We start from the raw sequence: 25,802 nt of genomic DNA, 5'->3' as shown, positions 1-25,802 counted from the left end.
ACCACAAATGTTTGACCTATGGACCTTCTAACAGGTCCATGATTTCTGCTCTGTCAGAAGGCACATGGCTACACACTACTTAATATATTAAATGTCCATATTCTGTTTCATCTGATCCCCTATTGGAGGGTAAATTCAAAAAATGTGTGCCTTTACTGAAGAAAAGCCAACTGATAATCTACCACAGATCTTTCCAAAAACTCTGCCCAAGTAGAGAGCATGGTGTTTAGTGGCAGCCACATTTTCTTTTGCAGGACTCTGATTTGGAGATTGGAGATGTGTGGTGGAAACTTATCGGTTGATAGACCAGAAGTCAGGGTCTTTAAGACAGAACACATATAATATTAAACAGCTGAAAGCTTGTGTTGCAGAAGCTATTATCAATCAGAAGTTATGAATGAGGTGAATTTGTGGGGTAGAGAAGATTAGATATACAGGTGAGAGTCTGAATTAAGTTGTTGATAAAGTAAGACTTATAGAAGAAGAAAGAATGAATCTGGACCCCTGCCTCATACCATATACAAAAATTAACTCAAAATGGAGCAGAGACCTAAACGTAAGAGCGAAAAATTTAAAACTCTTAGAAGAAAACACAGGTAAATCTTCATGATACTGGATTAGACAATTTTCTTAGATATGACACCTAAAGTACAAGCAACACCCCAAAATAGATAAACTGGAGTTCATCAAAATTTAAACATTTTGTGCTTTGAAGGACATCAACAAGAAGATGAAAAGCCAATCCACAGAATAGGGAAAATATTTATAAATCACATATCTGATTAAAGTAGGCATTTCTCCAAAGAAGATATGCAAAGAGTCAATAAGTGCATTAAAAACTGCTCAATATCATCGGCTAGCCTTCAGAGAAATGCAAATTGAAATAATAATGAGACAATGTTTCACATCTACTAGGTTGGCTATAGTCACAGGCAGATAATAATAAGTATTGACAAGGATGTGAAGAAATTGGAACACTTATACATTGCTGGTGAAAATGTAAAATGGTGGTACTTTGGAAAACAGTCTTGTCATTCTTCCAAAAGTTAAACATAAAGTTACCATATGATTCAGCAATTCCATTTCTAAGTGTATGCCCAAGAGAAATGAAAACCATTGTGCATACAAAAGCTTGTACACAAGGGTACATACATTCAACGTTATTCAGAATAGCTAAACAGTAGAAAAAACAAAACATACACCAGTTGTTGAATGGATAAATAAAATATTGTATATCTACATGCTATATCTTGTATGAAACTAAAATATTGTGCTAAGGGAAAGAACCCCGTCACAAAAGACCACATGTTGTGTGATTTCATTATATGAAATGTCCATAATGGACAAATATATGCAGACAGAAAGTAGATTAGCTATTGCTTAGGACAGGAGATGGAGGGCAGTCACTGCTAAACGGTATGGGGTCTCTTTACTTGGGTGATGAAAGTATTTTAAAATTGACAATGGTGATAGTTTCACAACTTTGTCAACATTCACAAAAAAACATTGAACTGTAGACTTTATTTTTTTTTTAAAGATTTTATTTATTTATTCATGAGAGACAGAGAGAGAGAGAGAGGCAGAGGGAGAAGCAGGTTCCCAAAGAGCAGGGAGCCCGATGTGGGACTCGATCCCAGGACTCTGGGATCGTAACCTGAGCCGAAGGCAGACGCTTAACCATCTGAGCCACCCAGGTGCCCGAACTGTAGACTTTAAATAGATGAATAGTTTGGTATGTGAATTATATCTCAAAAAGCTATTACAAAAAAAAAAAAAAAAGAGCTGGATCCCATCAGTTTCTTAATGACATTTTGGTTTCCATAAATTACATCAGTGTCTTTTCCTGTTCTCTTGAATTCTGGCTGTGTAACACAGATACCTATCTCCCTCATTTCCACATTCTCCACTTCAAGAAATCATTCTTGTTACCATATAACATGTTTGCCTCTATTATATGATTCCATAACATATTAATAGAAGGTCTTACATGAAGATGCCTGCAATTTCACAGTCTACATTGCCTCAGTGTATGTTATGAAACTATGCCATCATGCAGAAAAATCTTCATAAAAATTAAAGGGAAGATCCTGAAGTCAAAAGAGCAGAAACCATTCCTGTCTTGGGTGTAATTAGCAGTGGATGTTTAGCAAAAACTCCCGTAAGCTTATCTGGGGGACAACTTGATTCAAGTGAAGATTTTTATATTTTTACATAATTTACAAATTTTACTTCACAAAGAATCAATGTGTTCAACATATACTACAGGCATCTTCTTGCCCTTATTTTTTAACAAATTACATTTTGAAAATCTATAAAAAGTAGGGTTAAGAGACTAGTCTAGGTTTCAATATTCATGCTGTCAATGGCATCTTCTACTGTAAAATCAAGTGTCTAGACTACAAGCTTAATGATCTTTCTATAAAACCTGTTAATTCATTTAAAACAGTTTTTGTGTGATTCTGATGTGTGCCATGCCCAACTGTTCTTCTATTATAAAAGTGATATTCCAGTGCACATAGACAAATGACCTTGAAACACCCAACAGTGCTTGTTAGTACACTTAAAGCTATGAATTTCAAAGAGTGTCTGTCTTTTTTTTTCTGGTCCTGGAATTACAAACTCTGACTCAACCTTCAAATGGTGCCTGTTAAGGGTGGAACTGTCTGCTGAACACATATGTTCTGAACACACTACGTTTGATACGAATAAATTAGTTCAAGTCCTGATCCCTAGGACCGAATGTATGTGCCTATATTTGGAAACTGTATCTTTACTGTAATCAGGTTAAAATAAAATCATTAGGGTGAGCCCTAATCCAACATCACTGGTTACCTTAAAAGAAGAGACACAGGGGTGACTGTGTCTGCCTTCGGCTCAGGTCATGATCTCAGGGTCCTGGGATCAAGTCCCGCATCGGGCTCCCCGCTCAGCGGGGAGCCTGCTTCTCCCTCTCCCTCTACTGTTCCCCCTGCTTGTGCTCTCTCACTCTGTCAAATAAATAAATAAAATCTTAAAAAAAAAGAAGAGACACAGATGCACAGGAAAAATGCCATGTGACAACAAGGCTGAGGTTGTAGTGACTCGGCTACAAGCCAAGGGACACCAAAGATTGCTGGCTGTCACCAGAGGCGCAGAATGAACCAATACTGCTGACACCTTCATCTCAGACTGTTAACCTCGAGAACTGTTAGAAAATAAATTTCTATTATTTTAGCCATGCAGTTTGTGGTACTTTGTTACAGCAGCCCTGGGACACTAATACAGTGTCCAAAAGTGACATATCTTACATATAAAATAAATCTACTGTGGCCTCTACTTTCTTTTAAGGGAACCAATTTCACCTTGGGAACCCTGAGGTTTACAGAAACACAATTTTTAAAAGTATGGTATTAAAGATATCCCAGGAAAAGGCTTTTTATTGTATAATTGTAATTTAATGTGAACATTTGAAAGTAACAAAATTATAACATTTGTTCAGTGTGTGGTCTCTCTGTCCTCAGCATACAGATCACTTAAGATGCAGAGACAAATTTTTATTTATGTGGTATGGTAAAGAGAGAAGTATTTTTAGAAGCAGATATATTCTACAACCTTGTTTTGGTAACAATCAGCCAATTCTGAGAAGAACAAAAATATTTCTTTCCTTTGGGAATAATATAGGGTAATGTTAACACAGGAGCTGGCTCTTTGGAAATAATATTTTGTAGGTCAGAATTTTTAAAGTATGCCATACTGTTCATTGTCATATGGGCTGGGTGCAAGTGAGCATGAGAGAGCTTGTGGATTGTTTGTCCCTTCTACTCCAATGTGCAGGACAAAGAGGACATCCTCACTGTGACATTACCGAGAGATGTGGGCAGTTGGTTGAATGAGGTAATCCACAGTTTAAACAAAGGAGACAAAACAAAGATAACAGGCTATAAGACAAATTGAGGCCTACTACAGCAAAAGTATTTACAAAATACTGTTAGCTGAGATGACATTTAAACCAGTTGTGTTGGGGATTTCAAGAAAGCCTGATGGAGAAAGGGACATTTTATAAGGTTCTATAAGGAAGAAGAAAGGTGCATTCCCCACGGCATGGAATGAGAGAGGCACACCAACTTACTTTTCATATCACACTGAGCCGCTGAGATAGAAGATGCACAGAGTATTTTCACTGAAGCCAAGGAAAAAAAACCCAGTGCTACTCAAATGAACCCCATAGGTCCCAACTTAGGAAACGACTGAAGATCTTTCAGAGAAAGAACCAGTTTTTTTTTTTTATGAATGAAAGTATAATGAAATTTACAGAAATATTTCAAAAGACACTAAAGTATTCATTTAAGAGATATGAATATGACGTTTGAGATTTTTAGATAATAGAGGAAATCAAGTGACCAACTTCATCTTCTTTCAGCACATATATCACTCAGTGGCACAGATGATGAGGTTTTATGTGTTCCAGTGTTATATCCATGACTAAGATATAGTCCTCTAGCTACTTATAATCTAGGGAAACAAGTGGGATATATCAGAGATATCAACAATCACCTAATATGAGTCCCACACTTGTAACTACATTGGCACGACAGAGAAGAAGCCATCTGAGCTTCTGCACGGTACATCGGCCATGAGGGCATTAGTTATCTATATGTATATGTATTAATCTTCCCACCTAAAATTAAAACCTCTACAGTTACGACCTCAAAAGATGGATATACTTTTTATTAAAATAGGTAATTATTGAATAATATGCCTCCCATATAAATCCTAAATTACCTCTCTGGTAATTTTCTGATTAAAGATACTAGAGACACCACTTATTGCTAACGTTCATGCTGAAAAAGAGTTTCTAACCTACTTTAGGTGTCTAACATAGTAGCAGGTATGTCTAGACTTTAGGAGACAATTGAGTTTACTGCCTAATAACATTTGGTCAATTGGCCTTTACAAATGTGAGGCTCATTTCTGCATGTCAAGAGCTGTTCTCAGTGAAAACAGAATCTGCATCCCAGAGCTCTAATTCTGTTAGATGCCTACAGTATCAGTCATACCCTATCCCCGTTCTTCACAATGATAATCTCAGAGTATCTGGGCCACAGAATCCTTGACATGTTCAATCCCAACCCCCCCACCCCCCGCTGCATCCCACCCCCCGCCACCTTCACCACCTCTCTCTCTCTCTCTCTCCTGGTCCTCATCAGTGATTTAGTTATCAAAGGTGAATTAGAGTCAGGAGAGTGGCAAGATTATGCATGAAAAATGCTGACATGCCATGTCTGAATATTAGATATCTGTCATGGTAGCATGGAATACATTTATGATCATATATTTATGTTCTAGTCCCTAGATCCTACATAGTCAAAGGATTAAAAAACTGCATTAGAAAGAAGTTAGAAAGATAGCAAAACTAAGCAGAATCACAGGCAATAGCAAATGAGGAACCCCAAGTAAAAATACAAGAGGATGCACAATTTGCCTATGAAGTTAGAGCTAGACAATCCTTAGAGATCATATAGTCCAATCCTATTTTTAGAGTTGAGGAAATTGAGACCCAGAAAAGCTGAAATCATGTGGTTTAATATGTGCAAGAAGCTGCACTCAGTCCTTTGTATATATTGTATCATTTGATGTGCATGACCCTAATCTGGTAGGCTTTGTCCCCATTAAAGAGGAGGAAACTGAGGACCAAACTGGTACGATTAAGTAACCTCCTATAATCACAAAGCGTTAGGGGTAGACTCAGAATTCCACTCACTTCTCTTTTCACCAACGCCTGTGCCTCAGAACCACTTCATTACACTGAAAGAACAAGGGGCAGTCTGTAGGTTTCTGGAACCTCAGTCTAATCTTTAAATATATCCTTTATTTACCCCCTGAAATGAACGGAATAGTCATTTCATTATTCTTATTTGAAAGTGAAAGGATAAGATCCAAACAAATACATTTAAAAATTTATCATAAGTAGATGAAGTATAAAAACAGTCACCTATGATGACGTAATGTGGAGTCCAATGTTGGTGCTCTTAATGCAGTTTTAGAGATCAGCAATGCAGTGCATTCACCCAAGAAGCATGTCTCAGTGATTCTCATTTAGGTTATGGGGCTAAAAATGTGTATATTACATGAAGCAATGCTCATCTGTTAGTGGACAGTATCTTTATTCTTCTGTGTAAATCAGAGGGTGATAAAGGCAGAAATAAATCTAATAACAAAAATAAGATACTTCATTCTTTACACTTGATCTTAGCCAAAAGGCCGAGAAGCGATAAGTTATTTCATTTTTTATGATAATTGGAACACTTTATGAAAATTGTAATTTTAATTCTTTGTCCTCATAAACACAGTAAGCTCAGTTCAACCAAAGTTACTGGCTCTTTCCTCTGTTCCAGGTGCTATTGTGGCATAATATATCCCATTAAAATCATATACTTGATTTGGGGATCATTAATTATCTTTGATCAATTGTATTCAAAGGCCCATATTCAATTGAGCATTTCATAAATAGTGTTTGATGTTAATGATGACAACAGATTCAGTGAGATTAAACTTAGTGATTATTTATAGCAAAATTTCAACAGAGTTTAAAGAAATTTAAACCATGCATTTTGGATATCCTAAACAGTCAGATCTGTATCAATTTACAAACTGTGTCTGTCTATAGAGAAAAAAAAAAGGAGAATGAAAGCCTTGGTTATTTCTGAGTAGAATGAACACTGCTATTTTTAAAAAGAAACTTATCTCTAAAACTTTTAAAGTAAAGAAGAGTTCTGTCCCTGTGTATTTTCATGATAATCTTCCTATGGCTTTTAAATAGAATTGCTGGTCTGAGGTGTGGAAACCAAGTAAATTACAGGAATGTTTATAGAGGGCCTGAGTTTTCGGAAATTGTATTTTATAGATCGTGGGTTGTTGTTTTGTTTTGTTTTGTTTTTTCTTTTTTTTAAGACTTCCATCCTGATTAGGATCACCAGCCCTCCCTCGCCTACAAATGCTCTGGTTAGCTGCTCACCTATGTGGCCAGTAAAATAAAAGCTATAACACAGATGAATAAAGGTACAAAAGTAGCAACTGAACAACAAAAGAGAAAGAAGGGAAACTCAGAGGTGTCCTAACAATAAATAAAAGTCACAAATATCATGAGATTCAATAGACAGTCACGGCAGATACTAAGTTCTAATTATTTATCTAATGATAATTCATAGTCATGAAGTCACTTCTGACACAATGGATATGTAAATTTCATTTTCCATGAATTTTTTCATGTTCTTTCCTTTTCCCCATCATTATCACACAGTGCTACACCAAAGTCTGGCTCAAAAAGTGCCACTTTTCGTTCACAATGTAGAAGGATTTTATGAATTATATTGTTGGGAGACAGTTCTCCATGGGTCTCTTGTGCTTCTGTGTGTCCTATGAGAGGTACTAACTAAACTTTCTTTGAACTATCTTTCAAAGACCTTTGTATAGCAAACTGCCTAGGAAGACAGGATCCTATTTTTTTCCTTCTGGAACAGAAGAAAACCAGTTACTACCCATTATAAAAGATTTGGGGTTTCCTAAGCAAGCTCAGGTTTCTGTCCTGTAATACCACCGCCCGGGCATGCATGCACTATCTTGGCTCATCTGTGTCACTCCTCTGTGCTATGATAGCTTGAGGAACTGACTGACATACGCTGATTCTCATGCTTTCTGTTGTATTGTGAGTAATCAAATCCTCCGTCTCTAATCTAGGAGTCTCGGGCCTTCTTTTAACATTCATGAAATTGTGGTATCCTCTGACCCAAGAATCTTGGGTGTTCAGACAACATCCATAAAACTGAGATAGGCTAACTTGTTAGCATGCAAGTTGGGTAAAACCTCAGACTCTGCATAGTTCTTGAACTGTTTCGCTCATGAAAATATCATTTTAATAATGTGGCAAATATTTCTCTTATATGTTGTTCAAGAAAGTGCTATTATTATACATGAATTTCATAATATACCCAAAGTTTTTGGTGTGCTTTTAGTTCAAGGCTTCTAGACCTCCTACAGGAGACAAGGATGTAAGTAAAATGCGGTACTAATCTTTTGGAATTTACTGCATAGGAAAATAAAACTAGAAATGAACTAGACATCTACATAAATACCTATACTTAGTAAGACAGAATATAAATGCCAATAAGAATGTCAGCGGGTTACATAAGTGAGAAAAAAATACAATGCAAGATTCTTAGAGTTAATTATTTCTTCCGGATTTGATTGCAGAAATGCCTTTTATATAATCAGCTTTCATGACATATACAGTCATTGCTTGGAAGCATCCAAGGACACCGCAGAGAAGGCACTCACCACCTTGCAAAACACTCATTTCCGTATTTGATAGCTGTGGTTGTTAACATATTATTTCTTGAATTAAAAACTGCCTAAAGAGAAATTCTATAGTCTCACCTACTTGCAGCTCTAATCCTCCTTCTGCAGAAGCATCCTTCAAATGTTGTGTAATCTCAGTCTCGACTGGGCTCTTATTCAGCCATTCATTTCTCAGCATACATCTCCCTATGTGACATTTGCACAAATGATCATTTAAGTCCAAATATACAAGTTTTCGCTTCCCCTGTTAAATTTCATCTTACTGATTTCGACCTTGAATTCCAGCATGTTGAAATAATTTTGAATCTTGATTCTGTTTTATGGCTATAGCAAGGTTATGGCATAATTTTATGATCACAGGACATGCTACAAAAATTACTGAATGAGCTTTGCAATTATATATTGAACCAATGAGTATGCATAAGCTTAATGTTATTTACCTGTGGAAGTTTAGCAAGAACTGAAAAAAAAAATTGAAGTACAAAACCTCTGAATACCATTGCATGGATTTGATGTGATATTTCCACTTGTTATTTTTAGGAAAATGATAAATTAATTATCTGACCTCTCTCTAAAGAAATGAATTAGGAAGACTGTGTGTTCCAAAATGTTCAGAGCAGAGGAATTAAACCACATAGTGTTCAGTGTTATTAATGATAATGTATGGTTATTGGAGCTAAAGAGCTTTCATATGTTCTCTTCATTTCTCTAACTAATTAGATCCTTTCATTAGAACACAATCATTTTTCATGTTCAATGTACAGATAATATGATGATTGATGTCTTTGCCACCAGCTACATGATATAGAAATATTATATATGAATTTTTAATAATTTTACAAAACAGAATGCCTGAGTTTATTTTATATGCATATGTTTCTTTTTCCCTTTTGGCATTCTTATTGTTCTTCTCCTAAATTTTGATACAGATAGTTAATTTAAGTAGCCATTACCAGATATTATCAACCGAATATGATTAATATAATAGTTGGGTTCTTAGCTATGAATTAAAATAATAAAATACATATTAGCTGTTGAAAAGTATTTTCCTGATGCATAATCTGATGTTTTAAAATATATATTTTCACAATGAATTATATTCATTAATATTTCATAAGATATTTTATATTTTAATATGCACTTGTATATATACAATATATATATTGTATTCTAGGTTCTTTGTAGAATCGATCTCATCTGAAGTTAGTAAATTTGTATTATTTTAGCTGAATATAATAATTTTATAAGTTAACATAAAATTAATGACATGGAAATTAAACGTAATGTCTATAACTGGCGTATTAGACAGGTTGAATCTAATAAGATATAATTAGAGAAAAAGCTGTATTTTCCTCAAATCCGTATGTTCAATATGCTTTTGCGGAATCCCTTTCAGGTCCCTGTAATACATCTCCATGAGATTTTATAGCATTAGAGTCACTGTCAATGATTAGAGTAAGTCCTATATTGGGGGTGGGGGAAAGAACAAGAACAACTCAGTTATTAATAACTCTGGTCCTAAATAAATCTAAACTTCACATTTACATCCAGTTAGCTGCACTTTTCCCCCTTCATTTTGGGCTTGAACTTTGGGTCCAGAACACCCATTGGAGAAGGGGTTAAGGCTTAGTCTTTAGCTCTCCTTAAGGGTCAGTGCAAGGAAGGGGATTTTGGCAGAAGTGCAGAAGTCTTTTTGTACTAGTTTCTCTGTAGTTCTCAGCTGGCTAATGCTTGCTGACCATCATGCCATGCCCCCCCACTGTGGCACATCTATGAACACTGGCCTTTCTGTGGGGCACATTTGTGACTTCTTCAGATACACTGCCGTATAACACATTCCCTTTGTATAGGACTGCACAATTCCCTCAAATGGGTTAGGTGTGCTCTAAAACTCCACCCACCCGAGCAACTGTTCCCAGTGGCACATCTTATACTTCTTTCTGCCTTATCTGCCTTGCTCTCATGTGCAAGCCATCTTGATCACTTGAACCACTTCATCCACTGCAAACTTGCACATTATACACATTCTGCAAATGCAGTAATGTAGACCTTTTCCCTTATACTGCCTCCCCCACTTTTTTTTTTTCTACTATAACTGCTCAAAGCTTGGAAAAAAAAAGGCATGAGAATCAGGTAATAGTCACTATGTTCATATACATTCCTTTATGTAATGAACTGGGCCAAGCTCTCTCAAGAATTATCTTACTGAGTGTTCCTTAAATGCAATGTTAGTCCAACACCTTTCTATAGCTGAGCACTTCATCAACTGAGAAGAATAATGCTACCCTGGACCTTCGGGGTTTTAAAACCCCAAAGTTTTAAAAGTGGTTCCCTTGGCTTAGAGAAGAAAGCCCCATTCTCCTCCTGTGTGCGTCCATGTATGTGTGTTGGGGGGACATCGGTAGAAAATAGAGGAGGGCATATGAAATCACACAATATTCTCCATGAAGCTGACAACTCTATTGTGGCTTTCTGCCACCATTCTGTTGGATTTCTGAACCTCTCTTACACGGGTTGATGGAGAGTTAAAACTATCGAGCACATCTGTTGTCAGTTATGAATGTGTTTAGACATTCTTAGCAGATTGTGGACTATTTATTATCTGTTGTTCTCAATTTTGGAGTTTCAGCAATAATCTGAGTCATCTAGAGAGTCCCATTCCATTGGTCCTTATGTTTTATATACATACAAGTACTTAATTTAAAATTTCAGTTAATAACTTCAGCATGTTACAGTGTTTTGCTTGGAAAAAAATCCTTCATTTTGGTTTTGAATCATAGAAGTGCTCCTGAAATCAGTTTGGAAATGTGGCATACTTTACCTCTTCCCTAGGAGATGAAAAATTCTGAAAAGTATTACAGAAAAAAATACTTAATTTTGTTTGCACAACACTTTTAAAATATAAACTACTTATTTGTATTTATTCTATCTGATAGAACAAGTACGGCTAGAACAAAATTTGGGGAACAAATATTTAAAAATAACATTTAAAAAGTAACATAATGCTTCTGAAGTTCAATGTGATCACTCTGAAGACAAAATGAATTGCAGGTTAAAGTCAATTATCAATGTCTTAAAAGTGAGTGATTCTCTAGATCTTACTACCCTCTTTTTATTCAATCTCAAAGAAGCTTGTGACTTTAAGTAAACCTAGAAATTAACAGAAAATCTAATGTGATACTCTAACATTTGGCTGAAATCGTATTTCAGTTTTGCCATCATTCTGATGATTAGAATAAGTCCTATATTGGGGGTGGGGGCAAAACTGAGTGAATGGCAAAACTGAGTGAAGAAAAGGTCCACTTACAATGTATTTTTATTCTATAACCCTACGTTCTATGAACACATAAAAGGCAACATCAAGTCAAAATAAATTTTCATTTAACTGTGCTATATCTCTGCTTTTTTTTCTCCTCAAGCGCAAGTATTGCTACTTGGAGCCTGTGCTGAAGTTACTGATGGTTGTGCTTACGTTTAGTAGCAATCCATTTTTCAGACTTGGACAGCTGAGACACCAGTGTTGCTCCTTAATCCAGACAAAGTGAACCAAAAAGAGTCATATAATTTTCTTACAGTGATGCAGGGATCACAAAAATATATTATGTCATACTCTAATAATACTGGGTCAAAACATATGAAAGAACATGCCTCTCCGATAAGTCCATAGCATTACCAGGCCATGAGATACATTTATAAAAAATAAGAATATGGGGTAAACCTTAGCCCCAGGACCAACAGAAACCTGCAATGGGCAGTTTTTTAAAGAAAAGAAAACATTACTCAGTATGATTTTCCAGCTCAATTTTACCATATTAGCTTAGGACTGAGCATTTAAAGAGTTGCTAATCTTATATGGACAATAACTATCAATAGTTCAAATTATAGGTTCATTATACATTTATTAATACATCAAAAGAGAAAGCTTCGTAATTTCCTAACTAATTGGATCTTAAGGCTTCTGTATTTAGGGAGTTATTAAGGATTCAGAGTTTAGGCCTCGAGTATGGCAAAACTGGATTCAAACGTCTGCTCTGTAATCTTGGATGTTCATCATAAATTCTCCCAAGTTGGTGTTCTCATGTGAAAGTGGAAATCAAATACCTCCCAAGTTTCTTTTGGAGCTTAAATTTGGCTAGTACATGGTAGTGCTCAACAAGGCAAGTCCCCTACTGGAATCAGGCAAGTATTCTAAAAAAAGCAAATTTCCTAAGGGAGTCCACACCTTTCCTTTTTCCACACATGACGCCCTGTCTCAGCATTCAGCAGCCTGGAGTGCAAGTGCCTACTTACCTGTGTGCCCCTTGCATGATGGGCACGTTAAGACAGGGGACGGTTCTTGTTTCTCCTTTGTTTCCAATACACAGCAGGTGACCAGGTGCATTTGGCATATGTTAATATAGATAAAATAAGCATCTGTAAAATTAACTAAAGTGACAATGGAAAAAACATTTAGATGTATTTTGGCTTATTTTCATGATTATTAAAGTGTATTTAACTGAGGCATAAAATGTTCATCTAAAAACATTTTCTATTACAGTGTGGACATGAAAAACAACAGCTGCTGAATATCTATACACATATATGTATATGTAACATATGTGTATGTGTGTGTGTTTACACATAATGTATATGTACACACATTAACTATATCTCCCTCGTTAAGAAAACTTAGGTCTAATACCTCCTTCCAATAATAATAAATGCATCTTCTTATCACTACTATGAATCAATAATATCCACTAATAATGTTGACAACTATATTAATTAATAAACATTTACTGAGCTCATGCAATGACTTTACAATGTACATAGCATCAAATGAGACTTTTTCCAGAGGGCTTTTATTCCAAATTAGACAAACCAGACATAAACACAAAGAATGAAGTTTAAGGCATTCAGGGAAAGAATGAGTGACATCATGGCATATACATCAATACCTAATATTGAAAAGGAAAGTGAGAGATTCTAAATTGCTTAATGCAATTTCATCACCATTATAAAAAAATACCCATAACAGCCATAAGAGCTCAAGCACACATTCTGGGAGAAGGTTGACGCAAACGTCTCAAGTCAAGAAGGACCCTGAATACATTAATCACTGAACAACTAGTAAGGCAGAAACAAGGGTTGCATTACCCTAGATTCTGAGTAACATGGCATAGAACAGAGTTGCTCTAGGGAAAACTGTTCATAAAAAGCTTTTAATGGAAGTGAAAGATCACCTTTCTAGCAGTTTCTTTATGATCCTAAGAACAGATGAAGAGATGAAAAGAGGTATGTTTTAGTGGACCTATTATCGCTATCTGATCATTCTTTCTTTTTTTTTTTGACTCATGAATTTTTAACACAAGCTTTAGTCATGTTTCTTTTGCTTCTGCATATCTCAAGTGATTACAAAATGATATTACTTCATGGAAAAAGAAACTTGAAAGAAAACACCACTTAAATATTAGTAACTTTTTAAAAGAATAATAATAAATAATGACTAAATCCCCATTAAATGGAATATATCCCTAAATATACTTATTAAATATTTAATATATATAGATATTTAAGAAAGGTAAAAATTTTTGTGACTGTGGTACATTTGTTTCTACAAATTCCTCTCTATGTGTTCTGCCAAACAATCTGTTCTGATACCATCCAGATTTTTTCCTAATTAAAAATATATCCACTAACATTAAATATGTGAGTAAGCTAAACTTTGCAATCATGTGTTATTTTCAAGCTCTGAACCTTTCCAACTGAATAACTTCAGCTTACTAGTTCAACATTTCTAAGCCTCTGTTTTCTTGACTCTTCGGTGGTAATTTACATCACAAGTTATTGCAAGGATTTAGTAATACAAGATATTTTAGTCTCCAATAAATGCCTGGCACCTAAGCAATATTATTTCATCAAAAATGTTAGGTTTTTTTTTTTTAGTAAGTTTTATGATTATGCAGGGATGTTTCCTTTACTCTATCAGAAATATGAAACTATGATGCTGCTGCTGCTGCTGCTGATGATGATGATGATAGGGAGAGGAAGGAGGGGTGAGGGAGAGGGAGAGGGAGAGAGAAAATCTTAAGCAGATTCCATGTCCAGTGCAGAGCCCAATGTGGGGCTCCATCTCCCAACCCCGAGATCATGACCTGAGCTGGAAATTAAGAGTCCGATGCTTAACTGACTGAGCCACCCAGGCACCCCAGAAATATAAAACAATTTAAAGATCATTATAAGATCTGAAAGTAAATAGGAAGAAAGTTTACTACATACAGATACAGCTTTCATCAACTGATTTTATTACTTATACTCAGGAAATCAACAATTAAATCGAAAACCTTCCAACTCAACAATCTGGAAGCATTCTTACCCTAGCCAGCCACGATTCTGATTTCAGTAAGTTCACATGTGAACTGAAGAGTAAGAAGTCTATAAAGTTATTTTTTTTATGAAAAGAGCATTGCTATTTGTCAGAAGATCAAAGAAATGTTGGATCAGTTTTACCAGAAAAATAGAACACAGGGACAAGGAAATCAAAGACCAAATCATTATCATGATGTCTGTTACTAAGGCAGCTCAATGTCTTAGTGTGCAGATGGATGGAGTTCAGGAAATAAGTCAAGAATGTCATTGATTATTTAGGAGTAAAGGAAATTTAAATTAGTGTCTCATAGCATTCCAAGCTACAAGTAGCTTTTAGTATATTGTGTATTTAATATTGGTAATTACAATGAGACACAAATCTATAGCATATTTTATGAAATTATTTGTAGGTAATTGTCCTTATAGGTTCTAGGCCACAGTAACCATTATACAGGGTTTGGGGACGAGTTCAAAGTCAGTGATTTTGTTAGCAGCTGAGAGAAGACAAGAACACAACTCTTTCTCGCTGATGTTTTCACTGAACACCATCTAGATTTTTAAATAGCTTTCTTTTTTTTAATGTTTTATTTATTTATTCATGAAAGTCAGAGAGAGAGAGAGAGAGGCAGAGGCAGAGGGAGAAGCAGGCTCCCCGCCTAGCAGGGAGCCTGATGCGGGACTCGATCCCAGGACCCTGGGATCATGACCTGAGCCGAAGGCAGACGCTTAACCATCTGAGCCACCCAGGCTCCCCTTAAATAGCCTTCTTACCAACATCTGTGAACTATAAATCGGAGGATAATAGCAATGTTCCAGAAAATATTCAATATTTGTAGCAATACAAATCAAATGGGTCAAGTGAAGAACTGACAGCCCAGAGATCCTTTAACAAGTAAATGCACTTTGTTTTAGTTACATTGTAGGATGCCGAAAAAGCTGAGGATAACACGCCAGCCTGATAAACCATTTCCAGGATTGTATGATTCTTTGTGGATTTATGCCTTTGCACTCTTCAGAAAATAAGAGTATAACTTGAACGAAAGTCCAAGTTACATTTGTTGTAACAGTAGTTATCATTAAAATTCAAGGATTTCTTTGATATTTATTGGTCAAAATTAACCAGTTTTAAGCTGTAATAGTCATTGTTGGAGTATGAAGTTATGGTTATACGCATATGAGCAGCAAAACCACCAGCAATTTCTTAGCCATTTAGGAAGCACTTGGATACACTGAAATTTATAGGTAGGGAAATCACAATGAAGGTTTTTGTGGAAGTATTTTCTTAATGTTTTATACTAAGATAAGAATCAGTCATGTAAAAAGACACCTAATTACCCTAATTTTATATAAATGTTTTAAATAGATGCCCAGTGATTGTTAATACCAATATAGAAATTTACTTGATTTGATTAATCTTAGACTATTTCAAAAACACAAGTAATTTTATGTAATAAAATATATCATAATTAAACTGCCCCAGAATCTTTCTCTATTGATTGGAATAGATAACTACTCCATTGTTGATTAAAAATCTTTTCTCCGTGGAATTATCTATTAAGAAATTTGTCATATTTAAAAATTCTGGACAAATTTTCATAAAATACATTGCTTACTGTGTACCTGACACTATAATAAGCATTTTATATGGATTATTCCATTTAATAATATTAATATCCTATAAAATGGGCTATTATTACCTTCAGTAACAAAAGAGATATAGAGGCTTAGAGAATTTCAGTAATTTAATTAAAGCAAAACTTGTTGCAAGGGGTAGAGCTGGAACTTAAACAAAGATTCATGGTTATATTAATAGCTCTCTAAGACACTTAAACCTAACAGTTACTGAGCACATACGGTGTGCCAACCCTCTGCAGAATACTTACTACGTTATCAGTTAATGCAGTCCTCACAATTCTATAAATTATGTGTGCAACAGGATGGCATTATGCCAAACTGTCGGCCTAGAGAAATTGAAACTCTGGTGAATCTCTGTGTATAGTGAGTGAACATCTGGAGTTACAATAGATAAAAACTGAGCAGATTTCATACATCACGCCTAACTATGGGTATGGGAAAACAAAGTTTCAGAAAGCAAAATTATGTGGTGGTTTTTAAACATGGTTTCATGTTTTTTTGACACTCAAATGGAGAGGTGAGGCCTCTGTCAATGCCCTTTGAATCTGGCTAATCTGGAACCAATGGAAAGGAGAGGAAATACATTGTGGTACTCCTGAGGCTAAACCCTATGAGGCAATGCAACTTGGGTCTTATTTGCAGGAACACCTGCCCTTGGAGTCCTGGGTCTGCATGTGAAAAGCTTAACCACGGAGTCGCCATGCTGTGAGAAGGCCAGGCCACACTGAGAGGCCATGAGTAGGTGCTACGGGTAGCAGTTCTTATTTTTGCATTATCTTAGATTAGACACCAGATACACGAGTGAACAGAGATTCCAGATGACTCCAGTTTCCAGACACTGAACCATACTACAGCCTTCTAGTCTCACATTCAAAGCTCCAGAATGTGTGTATCAGACACACACCACTCCTGCTCTGCTTTTTTAAACACTGACCACAGAATCTGTGAGCATAATAAAATGGTTGTCTTATCCTGATAAAATCTGGGGTGATCTGTTATGCAGCAATAGCAATTGGAACAATGTTTTTAACAATTTTAAAACAATCATAATGCTAAGATACACTTCTAACAGCAGACATTCTTTAGCTAAAATAGACCATTACCAAAGAGAACTTGAAAATATAGTTTAGTGCGTAATATAGACCATAAAATACATCTACAATTAATATTTCATTTATGGATTTCAAGAACATAATGAGTGAAAGAATGGAATGAAGGTAAAATGATCTCAATCTGTGCTGTTGATTATGGTTGCTAGTCACTGGCCACGTGTGGCTATTGACTATACTGAGATGTGCCTAAGTGTGAAATACACACCAGAGTTTGAAACTTAGTATGAAAAGAGATGTAAAAAAAACCTTATTCATAATTTACACTGATTCACCACCAAAATAATATTTTGGACATAGTCTCAACAGTTTTTATATTGATTACACATTGAAATGAATAATATTTTGGACAGTGGGTTACATAAAATATACTAATTTTTACCCATGGCCTTTTACTTATTATTGTTATTTTGACTCCTGAAGATTTAAAATTTAACTGTGCTTCAACTGATGTATCTATTGGACAGAACCATTATACTCTCCTGCAAAACCTAGACACTTAGGAAATAAATAGAACAGAATCTAATTAATAACCCTCATCTTGCCACAATTTTTGGCAATTATGAAAAGTAAGAGGACGAATTTTAGTTTATCTAATAACTTCTGTAACCCCAGTCACTGATAGGTGAATTTTAATTGCTATCACTCTAAAATAGGGAGAAAATAAGACTTTGTTTTAGAAACACACACAGGAAAGCTAATGCTGTCACATCAGATGGTGAATTTTATTAAAGCAAAGATGCTTTATTTACTGTTTTGTTGTAACTATTTAAAATTCTCATTATTTTAAATTCTTTATTTTTACACTAAAATAGCTTGAATCAAAACTTTCCACATATTTTCTCGTTAACTTTAAATTTATTTTCTCGCCCCTCTGACCTCTTACCAATGTAGCTGATTTATATTTTCCTAGATTTTCACACCTTTTAAAGCAGAGACCAGGAGTGATAAAAATGTAGTAAATAAGATGATCTTTAAACAGAATCTCAATATCTTAGGAGCTGTTAAAAAAAAAAGAAGAACACGTTGACATTTCAAAAGTAAGAAGATTTCAAAATGCATTACAGTTCAAAAATGGACGTTTCTCTTCGAATGTTAAAATAACTGGGCACACGTAAATCAGTATATGTGTTAGCCTTTCCACCCCTTGTCAAAAACCACGCACACTCTAACCACAGGCTAACTTCTTTTCTCCCAGTGAACACAGGCTTCTCTTTACCACTCACCATTCGTTTCTCTGTCACTCTTAATTCCAGACTTCACTCTATCTGCCAGGCTGCTTGAGAGCTGCCACCGGTTTCATCTTAAAAGCCTGACATTTAGTCTTTTCTTCTCGGCTTCAGTCAATCAACTATTTGAACTTTGTGAATGTACCTTGCAAAATAGGTGGATAGTGTCAACCTGACTAAAAACTGTGAGATTGACTGTTTCCTTCCCTCGAGAAGTGTGTAATTATGCCAAATGCAACTGTTGGCTTGCTTGTCTGATGGCCTTTCCAGCACGCGCTCTCCTCAGAAAGACCTGAACACTGTCAGATAACAGCTGTGTGAAGCAGTTGGTGTCACCTCTGGGAAAACACCTGTCAGCCTCTATGTACAGTCAAAAGTTCAGTGAGCAGGGAGACAGTCAAGATGGTGCAATTACAAGAAGAGAAGGAGATGTCTCTAGAACAGAATGCAGATTGGCCAGGAGTTCTGCCAATAACCACCCGTCATTATGTTCTGGAACAGTATAAAAGTCTGACTAAGGTTTAGAGCTTCTGTTGCAAGTTCAAATGTCTTCAGGAGCCAGACAGGTGAAATACATTTCTATTATTATTGCTACTAATACTATTAAAATTGTTGCTGGCTTATGTGACATGGCAGGTATTGTTTCGGGCGATATATAATATATTCATTTAACCCTTACACAAAGGCTAGAAGGTAGATACTATGATGCCCTGCATTTTACAGATAAATAAATTAAGGCTCTGAGTAATGTGCCCTAGGTCACACATTAAGCAAATGCGGGATTCAATTTCAAGCAGTCCGCTACCAGAGACTGGCCTTAACGTCCAGCCATACTGCTCCTGGGAGTGATGACGACACCTGTGTCAACCTAAAGAGCGAATGTATTGCCTGAAGACATTCAATTCTGATCACAAGAAGTCCAAATGCATATGCCATCCAGTTTAGTTACTGATTTGTCTACAGTCCCGGGGAAAATAAAAGTTGGCACAATTTTTCTAAACTCCAGCCATGTGTTCTCATGTAATTTGAAATAAACCTAAACACCTCACTGTAAAACTAAGTTTTATTTATAGTATCAAAATACATGCTTTAAAAAGTCTTTTCTAAGATTTCCTTACAGTATTTTTATAGTATGCCTTACAGTATTCCTTAATCCTTAAGTTCACTGCTTGTTTTATTTATAGTTCTAAGGTAAAGAAGAAACGAAATTTTAGAGTATACATAAATAAAAGTTGTTCACTTCTTCAGTCTAAAATGGAAGTTTTAATGAGTCTTTTTTTTCCCCAAACCAACAAGTAAATGATTGAAGAAAAAAATACACTGATTGTTGCTTATCGTACATAATATTATGATTAAATCTAAGACTATAACACTTTACTTTTTAAATATTAACTAGTGGGGAAACTATTATAAAATATTGCTCTTTTTTTATAATTAATGACAGATGTGATAGAATAGCCACTTGCTTTATATCCAGTATTTTGATTTCTAAAAACTCTAGTATCAAAGCTGGAGGTGCTTTCAATCACTTGCTGTCTCCAAAGCTGGGTTGCTGGGGCACCTGGGTGGCTCAGATGGTTAAGCATCTGCCTTCGGCTCAGGTCATGATCCCAGCGTCCTGGGATCGAGTTCCGCATCGGGCTCCCTGCTAGGCGGGGAGCCTGCTTCTCCCTCTGCTTCTCTCTCTCCCTCTCTCTCTCTCCTCCTCTGTCTCTCATGAATAAATAAATAAAATCTTTAAAAATGAATAAATAAATGAAACATTAAAAAAAAACAAAAGAAGCTAGGTTGCTGACAAACACTTCTCTTAATTTTCTTTCTTTTTTTCCCCACTTCTTTTAATTTTCTAATACAGAGTCTTGGATATGCAAGAGAGAATTCTCTCCCATCATCTTGACCTGGTTAATAAGTAAAGAAGGGAATGTCCAAGTCTGTATCCATTACAGCACAAAGGTACTCGCTCCTGTACCTGTGCATTAAGAGCAAGCTTCTGCTGCATCAGCAAGACAAACTCCCAAAGAATGATCCTTTATTGACTGAACTGTCCTCCTCCATCTTGTAAGGAAGAATACTTTCTGTTCTGCACTAGACAATTATTGACCAGTGCTAATGCCTAAAAATGGAAAGTAAACTGTCTCACAGAAAAATGTATTCTCAAATCAAACTCAAGAAAAACAATTGTACCCGTTCTGAGATTCTATGGAAAGAAGCCAACCTTTCAAACTATCTTTAGTTACATTTAGAGGATTTTCAAAATGAACTTTCACTATTTCATATAAAGGCATATATTTCAAGTACAGTATTTTCTATTTATATTTTATTATAAACAAACAATATACACATACTTAGTTTTGACTTATAAATAAGCAACAGACATACATAAGATTTTAATGGGAGATTCAGTAGCAAAATAAATAGAAATATATTAAATAAGTAGAAAAGACTTTTGTTTTCGACTGTAAAATAAAAATATAATGTTACTATTATAAACCACAGTCAATATTTTTTTCTTTTTTACTTCCCAAATCTGAGGATAAAGACCTCTGTATTATCAAGGGAATGAAATGAAAGCAAAACCTTATTGTGATTATTGTGATACTGGGTGAAAATAGTCCGAATTTTCTGCATTCCAGAAGCTTTTCTATGTCACATAACCAATGGTTCAATTATGAACACAAGAGATAAGAATATGATGAAAATCCTTAATCAAGTTTAGTCTAATGACAAAATAATGGAGACATACCCAAATATTTAGTTTTGTTGATGGTTTAAAAATGCAAAATAAAGCATTATTTATTCCCCTTTTCAGCCACGACGGAGTTGCTACAATCACCTTGCCCTACTGTCATAAAAAATGAAAAACTTGAACAATATATATGAAACAAACGTGTTCAGACATTGAACGGCAGACAACACAGGACTGAGAAGACCAAGAAATAGGAAATGTGAAGTCAATCTTATAATAACCACGTCAGCTTTCTGCCAGGAGGCACTTGCTAGATCATTGCATTGAAAAGGCAGGCAAAAGATGCAGCTGAGTGGACACAGTAAGCTTTCTGAGTTGAGAAGGCAGTTGGGATATCTAGAGCAAAGGGCTGGAGGAAATGGAGCTCTGTGGAGAAAGAGATCCAGAAGTCTGCAAAGGGGTCTTCTTGAAGTTGTTGGCTATCCTAATAGGTGTGTAACAGTATCTCACTGTTGTTTTAATTTGCATTTCTCTGATGATGACATATGACTTAGGTGAAGTGTTTGTTAAGGTCTTTGGCCATTTTTAAATCAGGTTGTTTGTTTTCAGCCTGGTTCAAAAGAGACACTACAAGCAAGCTCAAGATTTAAAGGAAGATATGAATATAATGAAGAGGCAAAGAAAGGCATATAAAAAAGGCCAAATTGAACTTCTTTGGATTAAAAACACAGTATCAGAAGTGAAGGACTTAATAGATGGGATGAATAACTAATTGGACACTATCCCCAAGCGATCAGTGAAGACACAGCAGTATCAAATATCCAAATTGATTCACAGGGAAAAATAAGTGGAAAAAAATGACAAGTACTTCAGAAAACTTCTAAAAAATATCAAGATGTTTAAAATGCATAAATTCGAGTTCAAGAAGAAGGAGAAAGCAGAAAGTATATTTGAAAAATATTCTAAATTTAATGAAGCCAATAAACCTGTCAAAACCCTAAGCTAGATAAACTAAAAGACAGCCATATCAAAGTGTATCCTTATCAAACTGCTGAAAACCAATGAAAAAGAGAAAATCTTAAAAGTAACCTGATGAAAGAAGCCTTTTTTTTAATACACAGGAGCAAAAATTATTATATCCTTCTCATCAGAAATTATGTGAGTCAGAAATCAACAGAATGACATTTTGAAAAAGCAGATAAAAAACTTGTCAAGCTAAAATTCTATATCCAGGAAAATTGTCCTTCAAGAATTCAGACAAAGTATTCAGACAATCAGAAGCTAAGAGATTTATTGCCAGCAGATCTGCATGTTTTTCAGATGGAGGGAAAAGGTCACCAGAAGGGAATCTGGGTCTACATAAAGAAATAAAGAACACTGGAAATGGTAAATATGTAGATCAATACAAAATACTTTCCAATTCTTAAGTTTCTTAATTGTGTAAAGCAAAAAGTTTAAAACAAAGATAATAACAATATATTATGTGTGAATAATATATGTAAAGTGTAATGTGAAAAAATAGCTGAAAAAGGCAATAGAAGGTAATGGAAGTATACTGTTGTAGGGTTTTTATTTTATGTATGAAGTGATATAACAGGATATGAAGGCAGATTTTTAGTGGTACTCCAAAAAAGATTATGTGTTGAATACTGGTCCTGGTTTGCCCCAGAAGTCCTCTTTATGCCTTTCATATGGACATAATTATTAAAGAGAACTCTCTTTCACTCTCAAATGAGCCCTAGTTCAGGGAATATATTATATGGTCGCTCTAATCAAGTAGGAAGATGTGCCAATATGTAGGCCATAAATACTGGTTTGTAGCAATAGGTAAATGTGATGCATCAAAATCTAGTAGGAAGCCTGTTAAAAATAAAGCTGTCTTCCCTCCTTGCAACACTCTCCCCATCCAAGTAAATCTGGGGCAGGAAATGGGTCTTTAAAAATCTAACATATTATTTGATACAACTCAAATTTTGGGACTGCTCATCTCCCTATTGCAAGATTTTCACTTATTATGCCAATAGCAAACACCAATGTAAACATTTTGTGCAAACTATTACTACGACAAGGTTTTCAAGGGGTCCTGATGGTCTAAGTGGTTTTTGTTTTTTCTTTTTCAAATACACTGTGTAGCCCAGAAAGATCTCGGAAGGCCTTTCAAACTAAAACATTAGTGGGCCTCTCAGTTCTATGGAAATCATGAGGAAAAAGGGAGAGCAGGTAATGGTGTAGTTCAATTCTTAGGCTGATAATCTGAATTACTCTAAGATGTGATTAGGTCCATATTCAAGGAAAATGAAGTTGTTCTAGGAGGTGGGAGAAGTTTAAAAAGGAACTGTAAGTAAGACAATCATATTCAGATAAACACAGTCACCTTGAAAAACCTAATATAATCACAGACTCAAAGTATGTTGGTTGTAGAAAATAGCAATAACTCTCTTATTTTAAAGAGTTGGCGAAACTGAGGCCCAATGAGTTCCAATAATTTAAATTACTTATCCAAAAATAAATCTTGGTTTTAGAAAAAACTACATTTTGTTGGCTGGCTCTTATTTCAGTTTTTTTTTTTTTTTAAATCTCATATTACCCAGTAAATTTTGGGTTATTTACTCTCAAGACTGGCTGTCTGAGTCTGTCCCTTCAATTAACTTGCATAATTGAATCATATAAGTCTGCAACGATCTGAAAAAAATCATGGGTATGAAATCTCATTTAGTTACATTATTTCTGAATAGACATCCAGAGGGTCAAAATATGCTTTTTTAAGTAAATGAATAAAATGTCTAAGGAAAGCAAAAGTCCCTACACTTATAATGTATATCAAACAGAAAATTAAATGGCTCTAGCATATGTAAAGACATAAAAAAATCTTTCGTTTTGCCAAGGTTTCTAAATTCTTTAGCCATTCAATACCTAAATTCAGTTTCTAATTCGGGAACATAAATCACTGTTTTGATTGTTTTTTCATAGTCCATACCCAGTCTCATCACTTTTTCACAGTGCGATTTATTTGGGTGTTAGTTTTTGTTCCAATATAGCAAAATATCATCAGAATATAGTTTAAAAATTCTCTTGTTGCAGGAGTACCTTCTCTTAAAAAGGCAGAGTAAAGACTATAGCATGAGAAAGCATGAAATGTTCTATGCCATTCAGGATCATCATTCTTTCTTCTAAAGACATCCAAATGGCCTACAGCTTAATGGCCTCTATGATAAAATACACACCATCATACTTCCATTATGGATGGGTATTAATAGCCAAACGACTGAACTTCTGCCTTACCTAATTCAAACGAATTGGTTTTGTGTTCAATGTATTAAGGCACAAGGCCATTAATCCTTTTCTTCTTAAGTTACTGGAGGAGGGATGAGATAAAGAAAAGAAGGAAACTAACAATTTTGTGATGTTATATTTACTTTATACAAATCATTTAATCTTAATAATCCTTTGAGGTAGGTGGTGTTACCCACATTTTACAGATGAGGAAATTGAGGCAGCTCAGAATGGTTATGTGTTCAAGATTCACAGTGTAAATAAATAGCAGAGTAAAACTTGGAATCCAAATTAATGTGACTCTTAATCACTTCCCTGCACCAGTGTGGAAATAAGGCCTACTCAACAGCAGCTTCCGGAAAATTCAGTAGTTAATTTGTCCTTAGGAATAGCTGTGCCTCAGATATTTTTTAAAAATACCTATTTATGAACATTATATAGTTCGTGTCAAAGGAGCCCCAAATACCTGCTCTTGCAAATCACTTTACCTTCCAGAACCCCCTGAATCTGCCCCAACTTGATCTCTTTTATACCATTGGCATTTCCTGACAGATTACTGCTGCCCATGCCCAACCTTCTGGCTAAGTGAGTCAGACAATGGCCATTTCATGTTGGGCAGCTTAGGCTGCATGAACATTTGATATTCCATGGTTAGTCCCTGGTTTCTAGCAAGACCCCATAGCAAACCAGAGCTCTTTCTCAAAAGGAGGGTAATTATTTGCAGAAGATGGCACACACACACACACACACATATATATATATAGGCCAAAAGCTAGAGGTCTGCTTGCTAGAGGTTCCATACAGTAGTCCTCTTTGCCATGGATACTTCAAGTATCATTATTGGATGTCCTAGATAATGAGGCCTTTTTGGTAGGGAAGCTTAAACTGCAGCCTGAAACTGCTGCAGAAACTTCTCTTTTTCAGGGCCCCATTCAACACTCGCAGCCTGTCACTTTGTAAATGGGTCAAAATTACACATGTGTGTAAATGGCCCACATCTTTTTGAGAAGGATTAGAGGGAGATTTCTGATGGGTACTCTCACTGGTGGTGCAAGGTACTTCCTCAAGGGGATGTGACCTCCTCTTAAATCAAGGAATTCTGGATCTATGTCTATGAATTGACATAGGTTTGGAGAGGGAGTGAGAAGCCATGGTTCACCATTGTGGATACCTGAATCAGGTTTATGG

General features: G+C 35.5%; 1 protein-coding gene and 1 pseudogene across 9 annotated transcripts in view; both read right to left on the bottom strand.

The window, feature by feature from the left end:
* RALYL (RALY RNA binding protein like) overlaps positions 1 to 25,802 on the bottom strand; it is a 685,749-nt gene that overhangs the window by 289,790 nt on the left and 370,157 nt on the right. The window lies entirely within an intron of this gene.
* Positions 6,162 to 6,252, bottom strand: LOC113917833 (annotated as a pseudogene).

The sequence above is a fragment of the Zalophus californianus genome, chromosome 4, assembly GCF_009762305.2.
Source record: "Zalophus californianus isolate mZalCal1 chromosome 4, mZalCal1.pri.v2, whole genome shotgun sequence".
In the NCBI taxonomy this organism is placed as follows: Eukaryota; Metazoa; Chordata; class Mammalia; order Carnivora; family Otariidae; genus Zalophus; species Zalophus californianus.
The sequence above is the reverse complement of the archived record's forward strand: the minus strand, read 5'-3'. Positions and strand labels throughout refer to the sequence as shown.